An 18,556-nucleotide genomic window follows, 5' to 3' on the forward strand; every position below is an offset into this window, starting at 1 on the left:
AAGGGTACGGTTGCGGAAGAAAAGCGCTCTGGCGGACGCGGAAGTCAAGAAAATGGAGGATGAAATAAAGAAAGATTTTCTCAGCAAAAAGACCATAATAGTAAGGCAGGGTGTGTACGATCATGAGGACAGGGTTGAAGCCTATTGCCACAAATTGATTAGTCTAATGCCTTGGCTTAAACTGCATATTGCTAAGCATAGCGACCAGAGTAGCACATTGCAAATAGTAAAGTGCGTGATGCCGACCAAAACAATAAAAGGTGTGGATTCTCTAGGAAACATGATGAACAATAATATGGAACTTTTCATGGATGGTGCAACCACCTGACTAGCCGAGGGAAGGACAGCCTTAGTGCTCCAAGCAGTTGGAAGGGAGCGCGGGACTATAAACTATTCTGCCCGGGAGCTGCGCGATAATGGAGATGCACATAGAAACAAAGATTCACAAGGCTCGCGACCATGCATGAGGGGTTGCGCTGTTGTACAGGTTGGCCAGAAAGTGACCGTTGAAGTCAATATTCACGATGGGATGCTCGACTTGAGGCCAAATGGAGCGAGCGGCAGGAACTTAAGACGTGATTTATGGACAAAATATGGGAAAATCTACTACCAAGGGAGCATTAATGAATCGAATTTGGGGGGAACGGTCGAATTCAAACTCCAAAAGTGTTATAAAATACAAAGGTCTACCAAGCAACAATAGATGGTCTTTTGTGAATTGAGCGATCGAGCAGAACCCTGATTGTTGTGCGTCGAGTGTTTAGTGAGCCCCTAAATTTGCAAGTGCCAGATTTTCGAACGAATACAATGACAACCGCTAAGGATGTTATAGAAATAACATAAATATCCACTCATGAGGTCACACAGGCCCTGACCATAGGGGATGCTCCAAAAGGTGTTAGAATTGTGGCAGAAATTCCGAAGTCACCACATACACCATGACCCAAGAAGGACAAACAAGCGATGGTTCTCGTACGTGTGTCCCCGCGGAACCCATTGCACACCAAGTTGTCAATGGACGAGAAGGGGAAAGTCGTCACTACAGAAACAGATGAAGAAGAGGAAGATCTGAAGGATATTATCATCACAAAAGAAGAGGATGAAGGCATGGAGGTGGATACTCAGCCTACGTACTCTCCAAAAAAATTGCCTGCCCATGTCCCCTCATGAAAATGGAAGGCAAAAGTGCCCAAGGACCTGGACGAGACCAAGAGCTCACTCCAGAACCCGCTCCTCCCATATGGCATTTTGTTTGAAGGTACACACCTGGGTCACATGCCGAGCCTGAAATTCAAATATTGTGACCTCACTGACCATGAGAAATTCCCTCATCTTGAGACCAGAAACCTCATGAAGCAGAACACCACGAGGGGGTGACAGCATTAGAGCCACGGAAGTGGTTGCACGGAGTGGAAAAGGTCGAGTTGCTGAACATAATCTTGGTGTTTCATTTCCACCGTGCCCCAATAACCATTTTCGTCATCGGGAAGTTGCTCTGCCTAGTGCATGATGGGTGTTTATGGCTGGAGGAGCCCATCCCCCATGTCTTCCGGCTTCCGTGCAAAGGGGAGGACCCCTTGGCCATATCGGAAGGGAAGGGCAATGATTTGGCCATCACGGAGGCCATGAAGAAAAAGTACAAGCTAGAAAATAAGGAAAGAGGCTATGCCATCTCCAGCATCAAGGACAAAATAGTACGCATGGCAACCCAAATCCTGGAAAGAAAGGTTATGCGCAAGTGTCGCACAGACGAGGTACCTGCGCCGATGGTCGCACTGGCCGAGAAGTGCATGGAGGGGATCTAGTATAACTGGTATGAATTCCTCTGCACAAAATTTTTGGAGAATTGTCGCAAAGCCCAGGAACATGGAAAAACTTTACACTATGCATGGTTGTTGCTGTCCATAGTGCTCGTAGCTGGGGAATTGTCGGAGGATAGTCAATTCCCCATAATTGATAGAGATTTACTGGAGGCCACGAAGTACGCTTCACTCTGGGCCACGAAGGATGCTAAAAGGATTTGTGATTGAAAGTTCTTCTGGGTGTCCATGGAGATGGACCTCAAAATATGGATCAACCGTAAGCCACGGTTGTCACCCATGGTTTACAACAGCCTGTAGAGCTTCATAGAATTTAAGGCAGACATACATAACATATATATCAGGGTGCGGAAGGACCCATCGAAACATTAGACAAAGTTACCATTTGTAGCCACCAACAATGCCATTTTCAATGTCCTAGAGGCATGGTCGTCGGAGTGGCATCCACCAGAAATCGCAGAGATCGAAAAATTGGTGGCGTAATGAAAGAAATACATGGCCAAGCTGCACATCGCATAGTTGGATGAAAAACAAAGAAAGGATGCAGTGGCAGCAGAAGTGTGGGTAGCGTGAGACACGACATAGAGAGCAGCCAAACAAGAGAAGGTCGTAGCAGCCATAGAAGCACAGGAGGCAGCTGCAAAGATAGGTAAGGACCAAACGACACAGGGGCGGGAAGAAGATGAAGTAAGACCGAAGAGGGAGGCGTGGACACACAAACTGCGTCAACGCAGTTGAAGCACCAGTACCCAACAGAGCGGGTAGGGTTGCAGAAGAAGATCAAAGCTTCGAAATTGTCCATTGACCCAATCACCTTAACCGAGGGTGATCTACATGACATCGACGAGATAATGTGCGATGTCACCTTTGAGGCTCTCAAAGATTTCATATAGGAGAACCAGATTGTGTTGGAGGCCCTCAGAGCGCAACTACAGGAATTATAGGTGTGCCCTCCTTAGGTTGGTACCCTCTCAACCAGCCTTGCAGTTGGCTCAACAGCAGCAGAGCAGATGTTGCGTGCACGGATGACAAACACCATAATGCTACCGGAAGGAGCACTAGTGCCATCAAATGAGGTTGATAGGCCTTCGGTTAGCACACTGAAAGGTATCGGTATCAACCTAGTTGCACTCCTGCGTGAGACCTTATATGGGTTGTAGGATGGGATAACTGCAGAGCTGCGAGCTAGGGAGAGTCACATGCTCCAAGTTCTCAGTGAGAAGAAAATATATATGGAACAACTAAGCTTGCAGCATTACGAATTGGTGTCACAGAATCAACAACTGGCACAGGTGATAGACGACGCTTGCCAAAGTGTCCTAGAGCTGGCCATCCCAGTAGACATACCAGCGGACACGCAGATCCATAGGTTAAAAACATGGGTTTGCAAGGCAAAGGAAGAAACAACAAAGGTTTAGTTGGAGTTGAACCTTCAGATCGTTGAGCTGCAGTTAAAGGCACAGCCATCCACTGCCCCAAAAGTTAGAGAACAGCGCGCTAGAGCTATCACAGTAGGATTGGAGGAAATTGGAGGTGCAGTGCGAGACTGCACAAACATGTTAGAAGAATCACTTGAGGTCCTCACAACTCTGCAGGAGGACCCCAACATCCAGTGCTTAGAGACAGAGGCGCATGAACTCCAACAGCAGTATGACATCGTCTAAGGAACAATGCAAATGGTGGTCATCACTCAGAGGCTTGCAAGGATGCAGCAGGCCAAGGCACTGAAAGAACAGGTGGGTGCGGCACGACATAAGGAAGCAGTCCTAAAATAATGCATGAAACCTTGGATCAAGAAGGCCTTCACTATCACGACAGAAATCGAAGGCAAGATTGCACACATGCAAGGGATGCACACATTGATGCAGAGAAGCACTCCTAACACAGAGGCCTCAAAATAGCGTATGAAACAGATCCAGCATGCAACATCGCAGTGCGCTACTGACCTCCGTGCAGTTCAAGAACAATTGGCAGGACTCCGCACAAAGATAGCCGCGCCGACAGAGTGACTCGAGGGTAAGTCACGATGTTTGTGTTGGGGGCATGTTGGGCATGGAATCCCCCCAAGGGATGTTTTGGGGCTTAAAGCCAAAGTTTTGACCGAATCTTGTTGTAGTGCTCTGCAAATTGAGGGCACGAGGCGTGAAAGTATGATAGAGTCGTAAGGTTGTCTGCCCTAGTTTTGTAATGTAATGTCGGCTGGATAGACCTACCCATGTAGACCATGGGATTGTATAAATAGAGCGAGGCTTTAAGTGTTGAAGGGATCTAATTTAAGAGAAGAGAATAGGGTCATGAGAAGTCAAAGGGATTGAGTCACAGGTTGAAGTGTGTCTTTGGGTCGTAGAGTAGGAGAAAGGCTCTGTAGCTGAGTGCACAAAGGCCTAGTCGTCCGCAGCTAAGTGCGCAGGGCAGAATTGAGTCTGTAGCCGAGGAAGGAATTAATAAAGAGGAGGAAGGAATTAATAAAGAGAAGTTTTGTTATAATTTTGTGTATCTATTCTTGGGTTAATGAATGATTGATATAATTTGCAAATATATTGTTTATTTACTGCGTGCATTTGTATGAATGGTTTACGTTGTTAAGTATAACTTAAAGCACTCAAGTAGACAAAGCTAATTGCCTACATTGAAATACAAGTAAGATCTTGGGTAATAACGTAGAGCGCATCGTTTAGCCCTTGGGTAGGGCTGTGCGAAGGTAGTATATCAGGTTGCGAGGTACGGGAAAGTGTGCGAGGCAACCTGCGCGCAAGGCCAAACCACAGACCAGTTGAACTCATCAGACATCTCTAGGGTGCGGAAAATTGGTTCTAGCACCCTCCCATACTACTTCGAGTGAGACCTTAGTCCGCGCTTCGCAGACTGTTGCCGAAAGGGCCAATAGTACCGGGATTTGTTTGGCTAATTAACTCTAAACCTGGGTCAGACCCTAACAAGCCAACAATTAATATAATCTTGTTTATTATTATTGTTGGTGTTGGCTTGATTCATAGAGACTTCAACCTTGAATCTCATGGTTTAGATAATACTTCAAAACATGGCAATCACTAATTGAGCTACCCGAGGCAACTGAGCTCATGAAATCTTCGTGATAACATCCCACTATGGGTTGATCATTCTTCTTTAATACAATAAATGGGTTGACCTCAACCTAGGATCAACCTAGTTCCTTTCTCATTTTTCTTTATATATTTTATGCGTGTATGTTGTTGTAGATAATAAAACAAATTGACTTGGTCATTTTGAGTGGTGTTGTTTGGCTTTGTTTCTACATCTATAAAATATTTGTCTTTTGTTACACGTTGTTGTCATTGATATCTATGAGATGGTGTATAAGGTGCAAGTTGGTACGAAACTCATGCCAATGGGTAGAATTTGGAGTATCCTATTAGAAGTATAAGGGGAAAGTTGGCACAAAAATAGTGCTCATTGATGCACTCTTGAGACTTTTGTTGGAGAACTTGTTTCCTAGTACCCTACTAACATAAGGTTGTTAATGTGTGTTGGACTACCCTTTGTTGGGCTCTTAATTCATATGCTTCTTATGTGGTTCATCTGTACATTGTGGCAGATAATAATACAAGCTAGATCAATGTAAGTAGTTCCTTGGTATTGGTGCTATGACTAACTAATATCCATCCTCACCTTCCCACATTGAGGTTGCAAACAAGTCCACAAGTGTTTATAAGGTGTAATTTGGCATGAAACTTATGCTATTACAAGTGCAACACTTGAGCTTTTTTGGTGGAGATTTTTGTCATATGTTGCACATGTGAAATTTCAAAAAGATTCTAGAGGTTCCAAAACCTTATCACTAATTGAGGGTTGAGGATGAACGATAACCCAAGATCACTACCTACACTAGACAAAGTGTTAGATGTACATGGTTTTCTTAATGTGCATTAGGTTGGAGATCTAGATCATAGAAGATCTACAAGTGGTTACATGTTTAACCTTTTTATGGGTGAATACATAAAGACGGGTTACACTTTTGGGCCAAATGTGGCAATGAAATTTCAATTTTATTTTTTATTTTTTATCAATTGAAGCCCTCAAAATTCATATTAGCATTGTGAATTTTAATTCAAAGAATTATGTTGTTTTCTTAATGATATTTTTGCGATATATATATAGATATATATATATATATATATATATATATATATATATATATATATATAGATAATAAATAAATAAAAATTGCGTCATATAATCTGTCAATTTTCCATTAAATGAAATGCGTGTCCTTGCAAATTTTCGCACATCTTAAAAGGTATGCGTGTATTTTCATAGTATAACTTAGTCTAATATATATATATATATATATATATATATATATATATATATATATATATATATATATATATATATATATGAGCATGATGTACAAGGATAAACTAATTTTTTCATATTAATTTTTTTTTTTTTGCAAAATTATATTTTTTTATTATTTTTTAAAGTTGGAAAAGTAATAATTCAATTTCATTTTGCAGACACATGTTTGCGTAAGATTTTTATCGACTATTTAAAAATGTCGAAAAACCAAGATTACCCTTTTGAATAGGACTCATAAGCGAAGATAGTGGTATTTAAAAAATAAAAATCATTGTGTATAATTTATGTTATTGATTTTTTATTCAACACCTTTGAAATTATCCAAAAAAAATTCAAGCATTATGTTTATAAGAAATTAGATGAAAAATATCAGATGAATTCGAAAGTGTCAAATTCATATGACATTGGAAATAGGATTCTTTCACGAATCCAACATGATCAACTCCACCACTCAAGGACAATTTTTTCCCTAAATCCGCTACGGTACAAAATGGTGTTGCAAAGAAATCTGCAAAAGGGGTGCTAAAATTGAGATTTTTAGGACCTCAATAACTCAATCGAGTACTTAAAATGCTCAGTATAGTTCCTGAGTTCTAAATTCAAATAACTCGATCAAGGGTTAAAGAAATCCTTGATTGAGCCATGAATGTGATTAACCAATAGCTTGATTGAGTCATTTAAAAAATAATTGTGCACCAAAATTTATTAATGGCATTGATGTTAAATGCTATGGACTAGGAGCTCGATTGAGGGTTTGTTTAAATGTTCGATCGGTCTATGTTTAAGCCCTCAAGAAGTTCTATCGAGTGCTTAAAAATTACTTCTTGAACGCTTACAATGGCTCGATTGAGCTTTATTTTTTTCACCAAAACATACCCTCGCTTTGCCAAAAAGTGTAACCTAACTCCATGCATAGGCCCTTATACAAGCAATTAGTTTGATGAGAAAGAGACAAAGTGTAGTTTCACTCATGACTACAAAAGTTTAATACATGGAAGTATCTTAATGCAGTAAGGAAACATAATGGTTACAGAGCTTGTGCCCATGCATTGGGTTTATACAATAACATGTAAAGCTATGTTGTGAAATTTAGTGTGAAATATTCCTAGCAAAGATCCTTGCTTATCATTCTAAGTTGAAGCATATTGATCTTAAGCACCACTTTGTGTGATACATGGTTTAAGACAATATGGTTTTGTTAGTGAAGGTTGACATTTTGAAGAATATTGCAAACTCATTTACAAATTCTATTTGTACTAGGAAGTTCCCTTATGTTAGAGAAGCAATGAGCATTGTTGCTTTGAATTGTTGATTTTATAACTCATAGGATTCATGTATGCAAAGAGAAAAACAAGTGGGAGAATGTTCGAAACGTGTTGCATGACACATAGCTATGTTTTTTTCATGGTTCATGGCCATAATATTTACATGTGTTTGCATGGGTGTCTTCTAGCTATGCATGTTATTACATGTGCTTGCATGGTTGTCTCCAAGCTATAAATATTCTCAGATAGCTATCTTCAGGCTATGCATGCCCTTATATGTGTTCACATGGCTATATCCATGCAACATGTTCTTACATGTGTATGCATGGATATGTCCATGCTATCATATGTCTTTCCATTATAATATAATTTTGGTAAGGAATCGGGGGGTTTAAGAAAATATGAGTAAATGCTTAGAGGTTTAGAACTTTCAACCAAGCCAAATCCATAAGTTTAGAACTTACAAAATTTACCTCTAAGAATTTACCTTACCTTTAAGGTTTAAAGGTTTAGAAATTACAAAATTAATAACAAAGCTACTTATATTTTCACTTTAGAAATGTTTTAATTACATCGTAAGGTGTTCCTCTTTGAAATCAACTCCCCTTCTTGCCTACCTGCCATCCTTATGCGCCCTAAGATTATATGTTAGACGATTGAGAAACGTTGAACCATTTGATCACCAAAAAATAGTTACGAATTCTTTTCAGAAACACAGAGTACTTTGTAATAAAAAACTGTAAAGTCCCAATGGTGGTCACCTGTAATTATAACTTTTTCCCGTGTATTCATTTTTAGGGATTCACTCCCTTGAAAAATCACCGAACTTCCATTTCTGCTCATGTGACAGCTAATTGGGCCTTTGGGAATCGCGAAGGGTCTCATTTGTGTGCAGTGGCCTCTTTTCGCGTTGCTCCATACTAGACAGAATCAAGCAAAGTCAAAGGCACCTGTGATTGTTCAATGGTTTTATATTCATATGCTAAGGTTTTCACTACATACTTCTAATGGCACTGTGGTATATTTAGGCTTTCCTCATTAGTTTTGAATTTCACGCGACATGAATTTATGTTTGTTTACAAGTTTTTATTCTTACTGTCAATATTGCCTTGTTCACTATTTTTGTGTGTGCTATGCTTTGTGCCATGAATACAGAGAACTCAAGAACAAAGGCTTTGATCCAGCGTAGATTTCCTTGTTCACTACTTTTGTGTGTGTTATGTTATGTCCCGCGAATACAGAGAACTCAATAACGAAGGCTTTGATCCAGCTTTGGATAATGTATAAATGAGTTATTTCATGTGTTTACTATAGAAGTTGCCTCCTGTAACATTATTGATCTAGGACTTGCATGTTTTGATTATTTATGTTCAATACACAGGGTGGGCGGTATGTATGGAAAAACATCAATCAGTGCAAGCAGGGATTGCCATGCAACCTCCCATGGGTCAAGCCATGGGAAAATGAGAGTATTTTGTTGAATGTTAAACTGATAGGTTGTTACTATTTGTTGGGACATACTCCTAGATATTATGGAGTGAAGTGTTGAGAGTTATTGATGTTAGGATAGAAGTAGCTATAGTGACCAATTTCATAAGCATTCCATCTTGTTACCCTGTAAGTCATATATAGAATGAACACGTTGTGCATTGTTTATGTAGTGAGGTGCTCGTTCATAATATTCATACTGGGAAATGAAGAGAGCATACTGGATCTCTTAGTGACTATTCAAATATTCTGGTCATCAGTTTTGAATTTATGGCAATGTCACAATGTTTCAGAATTCTATGGCCTTATCATGCTATGTATTTGTAACGTCTAAATATATATTTTGAATGTGGGTATCAATATGCAGCTGCATGTGCTACCATACTATTTGAGAAATCAGTGATTGCAACATCAAAACTATGTCAATTTTTCGAGATGAAAAGCATCTTTTATTAAGGAAAAAAATATCATCGACTTCCCTTTGTTTAGAGCATGGAGAGCATTCAACAGCCTTGATATCATAGGCCTTCCCAATGCCTTTCTCAATATATCTTGCTTTATAGGATAACCCCACAAATCATAGGTTTTTTAATTTTTTCCTGTTCAAGACTACTAGAAGCTTGACATGCTTTGACCAACATTCGTAGTGGAGTTTTTTTGGCATCAAACTCTTTAAGAACTCCCAGGAAACCTCCCAACCTGAGTTCACTATAAATATCCATCCCCTTCTCATAATTTTTTCACATTTTCTAAAGGCAACCTCCAACATTTGAGGTGACTTTGACCAAACAAAATACACCACCCCCCTCTAAAGTCTATCCAAGAATGATACCAATCAGAGGTAGTTGACAGCTTGGGGACTTGACATATAGGGGTGCCTATACCTTACCCTTCACCTTTTCTAAAGGAAACCTCCAACATTTGAGGTGAATTTGACCAAACAAAATACACCATCCCCCTCTAAAGTCTATCCAAGAATGATACCAATCAAAGGTAGTTGATAGCTTAGGGACTTGACATATAACGGTGCCTATGCCTTACCCTTCACGGGTTTGGCTTAAGGAATAGTGTTGTTTATGCCGGCTTCTTGAAATAGAGGTCGAGGGTCAAGGTTTGGAGTCACAGAAATGATGATCATGGTGATGGGGTCTTCAATAATTTGATCAGATTCATTCTTGACAAAGAGGGGATTGCATGTGTCAAGTACTATTGGGTGCACTGCATTTGCATGATATTTTCAGGCCAAGCAATGCTCATGCAGTTCCTACCAACACCCATCATCAAAGTTCAGAGCATAGCTTCCAGCATCATATTTGAATCCATGAGATGGCCTTGTTGTAGATATCTTGTTTCTCAACTTGGCTCTGAGCTTCCAGAACAAATGCCTCCAGCTAATCTTTGCCACACCCCATGCCCAACTCTTCCTTACCCATATCTACCCATAAGAAACCCTTCTTTGCTCTGATCCAACACCACCACCATTGCCACAACTCTTTGTTGCCATGGGTATTCATAAATGCAGGATCTATGTCAGATGATGGAGGTTCTTCACATTGGGGAGAATAACCTCCCACATTGAGGCAATATCCCATTCTGAAACTTACAGCACAAGGAGCTCTTAAATGAAATAATTGACCAAGGCTCACAAACACCTACCCTGCAGTATTCCTAATTTCCTAGGGTTCCACATTCCCTTTGTTATAACTACATGAAAATTTCAAATGATATTTCCATTAATACTGGAGTTCTGCAGGGAAGGAACTGTGGGCCAAGAAAAATACATATATTAGAAGCCAATAGTGAGATCTCAGACATGACAAGGGTAATGGAAAGGGAACCTTGTGAGAGTACTATCCCCTGTGCAAACATTTCGTAAACCTTTTACATGGTCCCAAGGGCAGTGACAGGAGTCTGTTCCCAAGTTTCAATCAATATTAGAAGAGACTGTATGGAACCACTAAGAGCCTGTAGAAACACAGAGTACTTCGTAATAAAAAACTGTAAAGTCCCAATGGTGGTTAGGTTTAATTATAACTTTTGCCCGTGTATTACCAACTGTCTGTGTTATGAATTATTATATAAAATATACTACCAGAATTTAAATCCAAAGTTTAAGCCTCTGTTTTACCCAATGTGTTGTTTATTAAGCTGTTGTTTCACCTAAAAATTATAATGGTTCTATCCTTGTTAGGCTAATAATAAGTAAGAACTCTGCCCAATTTTCAATTCTTGTAATCATAAAAATACAAAAAGAGATGATGCTATTTAACCTGCAACTAATCTCCAGTTGGATTAGACAGGCAGCGAGGCTCATTCATGAGTTCCCAAGCAAATATCGTTGGATCTTCCTTGTAGGCCACATTAGTGATCGTGTTAACTCTGGTTAGAATGGTCTGCCATCAAAACACAATATCAATGGTTTCAAAAACTTTAATGGTAGTCTCATCCAATATCCAAATACAAAAAGCTGATCATTATCTACCTTGATGTGGTTTTTGAAGTAGGTTTTCAGTGTAGCAACTTCAAACAATCTTCTTATGACCTATCAGTGTATGTGTCTTTTGTGTCCAGTACTGCTCTACTTATGTACAAGTTCGTGGAAACTATGAGATCCATGTGAATATATGATAGCATATGAGCAACCCCAGCTTCTTCCTATTAATATTCATAATCTTATTCGATCTTTGGTCCTCAGCCTCCCCTGTATGTTCTGTGAATGCTGTGGGATAATTAGATTCCAATGCTATTTGTAGAATAGGGGAGGGGAACAGGGGAGGAGTACCAGTGATGAATCGTTGGTAGGATGAGGATGATTATTATAATATAGATATTGTCAGGAGTGAAAAAGTAGACATGGTCCATGAATTTGCCAATATTGTAAGCAAAGACTCCCAGACCAATTGGCTGGAATTAGCTTCACACTGAAATTGCATCCACCGATATACTAAAACTACCACTGTCCACAATGTTAAGATCATAGTCTTTAACATTATATTAAAATTTTGATACTTCCTTGATGTACACTGTAAGTTTCCTTTGAAAGCTAGGTTGATAACTTCCAAGAACTTTAATGTTTCTTTTTTGATCTCTGCACATGATTTTTGCATTTACTTTCATCGTACCCACTCATCACTTGGAGAGGTAATTGTTCTACAACGGATTTGACTCTTGCCTTTACTTGAATTATGTTCTAAGGTTTAATTAATTACAAACTAAGAACAATTTAAATTCCAAGTTGGAGGGTAGTTGATCTGCAACAGATCCAGCTCATGCCTTTGCTTTTCTTTGAACCCAATACTAGGTTTAAGGGCTAGTTATTTCCTTCACCCTCCATCCATTTGAAACTCATTCCACTAAATTCCATATCTATGATGTAGGTATTCTACTAAAAATTATCTCATCCTTTGAAACTTAATTTAAACTAAATTTCAGATCAACTAACTTTATCTACACCTCATTATCAAATTTGCTTAATTCCTCTCAAACTCATTTTACAATGTACTTTCTTTGACCTGGGTTGTTACATATGAACGGTGACCACTCTTGCCAATTTTGAAACCCATGCCATTTAGGGGCGGAGGCTGCAGTTGCATGGAGAATAAAAGGGATAGTGTATCATTTAATGTTGTGAGTCAACTGGTGAATCAATGCCCCACTAATATCATATGGATTTACGTAAGAATTTTACATTAAGTTATCAAAGACATACAATGGATTGTTTAATGCCCTTTGTCAACATCATGGGTGAATTAATGCCCTGTCAATATCATTTGGATAACTTGTTAATCTTAAACACTAGGGGATTTTACTTGCATTGAAAACTTTCTCATAATAAAAACCGGGGGATTTTTGGAAGGCTCTCCATCCACCATCGTTGAAATCCCATGTTCAGCCTACTGTGAGTCCAACAGAGGTTGCTTGCTATAGCAATTCTGAAACTTTGGATTTGGTGGAAGTATCCACTGCAAATACCATGAGCCAATATGTGTTGAATCAATTCACATAAAATACTAAGCCATTGAGCGTGAAATGATTGCCTTTCTTCTCCGCCATATTCCACTTGCCCTCATCTCTTACCTGCAACTTTAAAGAATCTTCTTGTGACTTATCACTGTATCTATCCTTTGTGTCCAGTACTACTCTACTTAGGTACAAGTTCATGGAAACTAGGAGAGCCATGTGAAGATAATGATAGCAGAGAGGCAACCCCAACTTCTTCCTGTTAATATTCATCATCTTATTCGATCTTTGGTCCTCAACCTCTCTTGTATGTTCTGTGAATGTTGTGGGATAATTAGCTTCCGATTCTATTTGTAGAACAGGGGAGGGGAACAGGGGAGGAGTACCAAATTTGTCAAATCTTGTAATCATAAAAATACAAAAAGAGATGATGGTATTTAACCTGCAACGTATCTCCACTTGGATCAAACAGGCAGCGAGGCTCATTCATGAGCTCCCAAGAAAATATCGTTGAATCGTCCTTGTAGGCCACATTAGTGATCGTGTTAACTCTGGTTAGAATGGCCTGCCACCACAACACAATATCAATGGTTTCAAAAACTTTAATGGCAGTGTCATCCAAGTAAGTTGATCATTATCTACCTTGATGTGGTTTTTGAAGTAGGTTTTCAGTGTAGTGTCTGAAAATAAGGCATCCTCAGAGTTTAAAGTAAGGCCTGCATCTCGACCCCATTTGACATATTGTGATTTTCCTCCATATGCTTCCCAATTGTTGGAAAAGCTTAAAATCACTGATAACAAAATCTAAAGCCTGCAATCAACAATTTATATGTTTTGAATTAGTCACCCAAATGTTTGGTTTTTTTATCAACCAATGTGAAGGTTATTTACTTTATTGCCCATAGGATTGTAAACATTAAATATATATGATTATAAAATTTAAATAGATAGTGAATGGATGTATTGTTGAAGGTTACTTGATTGTCCATATGATTATAAACTTTAAATAGATATGATTATAAATTTTAAATAGACTCGATGTATTGTTAAAGCATTTCTTATGGTAAAGTCATTGGTTCAAACTTAGTGGTAGTATTACTTAATCTAAAAAAAGAAATAAGTTATCTCTGCCATGAAAACTTGTTCATCTTAAACACTAGGGGATTTTACTTGCCTTGAAAAATTTCTCATCATAAACACCAGGGGATTTTTGCAGGGCTCTCCATCCACCATCATTGAAAGCCCATGTTCGGCCTACTGTGAGTCCAACAGAGGCTGCCTACTGTAGAAATTCTGAAACTTTGGATTTGGTGGAAGTATCCACTGCAAATACCATGAGCCAATATGTGTTGAATCCATTCAAATAAAATATTAAGCCATTCAAATAAAATACTAAGCCATTGAGCATGAACTAATTTCCTTTCTTCTCCACCATATTCCACTCCCCCTCATCTCTTACCTACAACTTCAAAGAATCTTCTTGTGACCTATTAGTGTATGTATCCTTTGTGTCCAGTACTGCTCTACTTATGTAGAAGTTCATGGAAACCAGGAGAGCCACGTGAAGATAATGATAGCAGAGAGGCAACCCCAACTTCTTCCTATTAATATTCATCATTGTATTTGATCTTTGGTCCTCAGTCTACCCTGTATGTTCTGTGATTTGAAGTGTACTAAATTTTGATCATGTTGCTACATTTAGATTTTCTTATTCCCATGTGACAATTGTTCCTCAATTTATGCCTTATGGTGTTTCCTTTGCAACATTTGGTGCAAATGCTAGTATTGTAATTGTATATAAATCAAATCCAAAAGTTAAAATAATTATGCAAAACTAGAAACTTGTTGATCCAAAATGGATCCTAAAAACCCTCTAAGTCTTCAATACTTAAGAACTATCGCCAAGGATAAACCTTCAAGAATGGCAGAAAACACTATCGGACGAGAAAAACACGCATAAATGGTGAAAACAGAGCCTATCAGAGGCTAAAACAACAATGCACAGGAGCCGTCAGATCTGGTCGATCAACGGTCCAGATCTAATTGACATATCGCAATCAGAGTATATCGGAAGTGGTCTTATGGAAATCGCGATGGCGATCAAGTGTGATTAAACAAGGACCGTCGATCAAGCATGTAGATCAATGATCTAGATCTATTCGCGCAATATCGCATCGCTCATATGCATATACAGAAGGACTTAGCCCGCGGTTCGAAGGATTGGCGATATGCAATTACGATATATCGCATCATAGTTATGTAAGGGGTGATGCCACAGGCTAATGACAATGTGATACGCCGATAGCTGATAAGGCCGATCAGAGCAATTGCTGATCAAAAGTCAAAAACGATATGCAATAAGCGATATAGACAAACCCGAAAGGGTTATGAATGTGATATGATAATATTTGAAGTCCGATATGGAACAATTTTACGGGTTTTCCTGTGTATTTGGGGTTTTTCATTATAAACCCAAATACAAAAGAACCCGCGACTAGTGACTTGCGATAGCGATACAAAGGCGAACCCGATGGAGTGTAGGGCAGAATTGATAATATTTGAAGTCCGATAAACATTAGTTTGGCGGATTTTACAACGTTTCTGTGTATTTTTCTGTGTGAATGGAGAAACAATATTTTTGGGGATTTTAATGCACCAGTGGTCCTTTCTGTTTCATAACAGGTGGCCACCATACCTTAAGACATTACACCATGATTGGTTAATGTTCAGAGGGGATTTGAGTGGAAAAAGGTCGGGAGCTAGAGATCCCGAAAGGGAAAATGTACAGACAAATGCCAATAGGCTTAAAAGCCACTCAGTATCAGAAACAGAGGCAGGCAGTGCTGAGACAAAGAGAAAACATAGACAGAGAGCGAGAGGGAGAGTCTATCTACTCAAAAAGACTTGAGGGATTCAAGCAAAACCATGTTGTTTATTCCTATTGTGTTGAGACTCAATTTGAGCTCACATTTATAAAAACTATGCTCTTGAAGACATAATAGAGAGGTCACCACTTAAAGCTGGACCAGGAGATGTAGCCCAAGAGTTTTGGGTGAACTCCTTGATTATTTGTTGTTTTATGTGTGTGTGTCTATTATGTTTCTCAAACTGCTCATTATCTATATTATTCACAATCTTTTCGATCTGTTGCACTAAGTAATATAGGAAAATCCTGCACATGAGTCTTTAATACCTTAATATTAATCTAAGATCTCATTTTCAGATCAAGTGGTATCAGAGCTTTTGGTTTTGGTTCTGTTAAGGTTAGACAAGCTTGTGCTGGATTTTGTATGCTAACTAGGTCAAAGCTCAAACTAGGAGAAGGAGAACTTGTTGAGGCTAATCCAGAGATTGGAAGAGTCTATCCTCAGAGGAGAATGGTGGAAGAAGCTCCATTGGAATCAGAATCTCAATTCATGAATAATTTTATGGCCATGCGAGCCATCGTGGAAGAGATGTATCGGGAATTTAAGAAGGGTTGAGGTGAAAGCACTTCAACACCAAAACAAGACAAAGGAGTCGAGGAACATTCTGTAGTTGGCCCTCTAGAGGGAAAAAAGAAATGGGAAATACCTCCTCCATCGTCTCTTCCACCATCACCTTCATCATCCTCATCTCCTAGCCCTGATAAGAAAAAGAAGAAAACATCTTTGATTAAATTAGATGTAAAGTTTGATTTACCAATTTATGATGGAGAACTAAATGCAGAAAAGCTAGATAACTGGATTAGACATATTTATGTATATTGTAGGGTGATGAACATTGATTTAGAAAGGAGAAAGATTCAGTTGGTTAGCCTTCACCTTGGAGGAACTGCACTAGTGTGGTGGGAAGGCAAGACACAAGCTGATTTGAAGAGACATGGTAAAATTCTTTCTACCTAGAATGAATTTGTTTCTACCATCAAAAAATAGTTCTATCCTCTAGCTTATATGTAGCAAGCAATGATGAGTTGGCAAACTCTTCACCAATTCAAGGGCCAAAGTGTACAAATTAATACCCAGGAATTTAGAAAAAGAGCTTTAACTCTAGGCATATCTCTAGACTCACCTGAAACTTTGTTGAAGCATATAGGTGGTCTACATAGCTATTTGAAGAACACCATTCTCATGTTTAATCCCACTATCCTAGATGATGTATCATTTCAGGCTACACATCTAGAAGCTAGAGGTAAGAATGTGAACCCAGAGGTTGGGGGATCATCAAAACCCTCTGCAAGCAAGAACAAGGAAAAGAAGAAGCTGAAATGGAAGAAGAGGAAGAGAAACGATGTACAGAAGGACAAACCTTCATGTACTCATTGCAAGAAGGATGGACACGATGATGCACATTGTTGGTCTTTGCATTCGGATCTGAAACCTAAGAAGTTCGGCAATAAGAAGAAGAAGATTGTTGTTGCTATTCAGAAAGAATTGGGGTCAGACTTAGGTGATGAAACAACAGTCACAGCCACAGGTAAAAAAGGTAAAAATTCTGAAGCATCTACAAGTAATTCTGGACAATCTATTGATAATGAAGATAATGAGAGGAAAAGACATGAGATTTTTCATATTAGAGCTATTTCCAAGCACCAAAATATTGATACTTTACTTGATAATGGATCACAAGTAAACTTGATTTCTGAAACAATTTTAAAGAAGTTTGGATTACTAACAACACCTCACAAGAAGCCATATCCATTAGGTTGGGTATGTGATAAATCAAAGCTACAAGTGACAAGACAATGTAAACTTAGGTTTGCTATTGGGTCAACATTTGTAGAGGAGGTTGAGTTAGATATAGTTCCCTTGGATATATGTGGTATTGTTTTAGGAAGTCCTTACTTGTATGATAGAAAAGCCATTTTCTATAGAGCTGAAAATAAGTATCAAGTCACAAAAGATGGAATATAATATATTGTAAGAGCTCATAAACTCAAAAATAACTATTCTCTCATAAACTCAGGGTAGATGAAAAGAATTGTAAATTCATGCAAGCAATTTTTACTAATGGTTGTAAAGGAAAAGAACCCTGACAAAACCAATGTATTTGAAGGTTGTGTTGCTAAACAGAAATCTGATTTAGTTAAAGTTGTTTCAGAATATGATATCCTATTTCAAGAACCTAAAGGTCTGCCACCCAAAAGGGAAATAGTACATGATATTCATTTGCAGCAAGATGCTCCATTACTTAACATCGAAATGTATAGGTTATCTGCTTTAGAGAATGCAGAGATCAAGAAGCAGGTGCAGGAGCTGCTCGATAAAGGGTTCATAAGACCAAGCACATCACCATGTGGATCTCCAATCGTACTGGTGAGAAAGAAAGATGGTTCGTGGAGGATGTGCATTGATTATAGAGCACTGAATAAAATGATGATCAAGAATCGTTATCCTCTTCCTCGCATAGATGATCTATTAGATCAGTTGAAAGAAGTTGTTTACTTTTCCAAGTTATACTTGTGTAGTGGCTATCATTAGTTCAAATTTGCAGAACAAGATGCATGGAAGACTACTTTCAATACAAAGCAAGGGCTTTATGAATGGCTTGTTATGCCTTTTGGCTCAACTAGTGCTCCTGCCACTTTCATGAGAGTTATGAATGATGTACTCAGACCTTTTATTGATGATTTTGTAATTGTATATTTAGATGACATTCTTGTTTTTAGTAAAACATGGGAAGAACATTTGAAGCATGTAAAGCAGA

General features: G+C 38.7%; 1 pseudogene; it reads left to right on the forward strand.

The window, feature by feature from the left end:
- Positions 1-963: 963 nt before the first annotated feature.
- Positions 964-18,556, forward strand: part of LOC149144530 (protein trichome birefringence-like 25) — a 32,005-nt pseudogene continuing 14,412 nt past the window's right edge.

This window comes from Pinus tabuliformis, chromosome X, assembly GCF_031772625.1.
Source record: "Pinus tabuliformis cultivar Carrire ecotype Pingquan chromosome X, CPIR1, whole genome shotgun sequence".
Classification (NCBI taxonomy): domain Eukaryota; kingdom Viridiplantae; phylum Streptophyta; class Pinopsida; order Pinales; family Pinaceae; genus Pinus; species Pinus tabuliformis.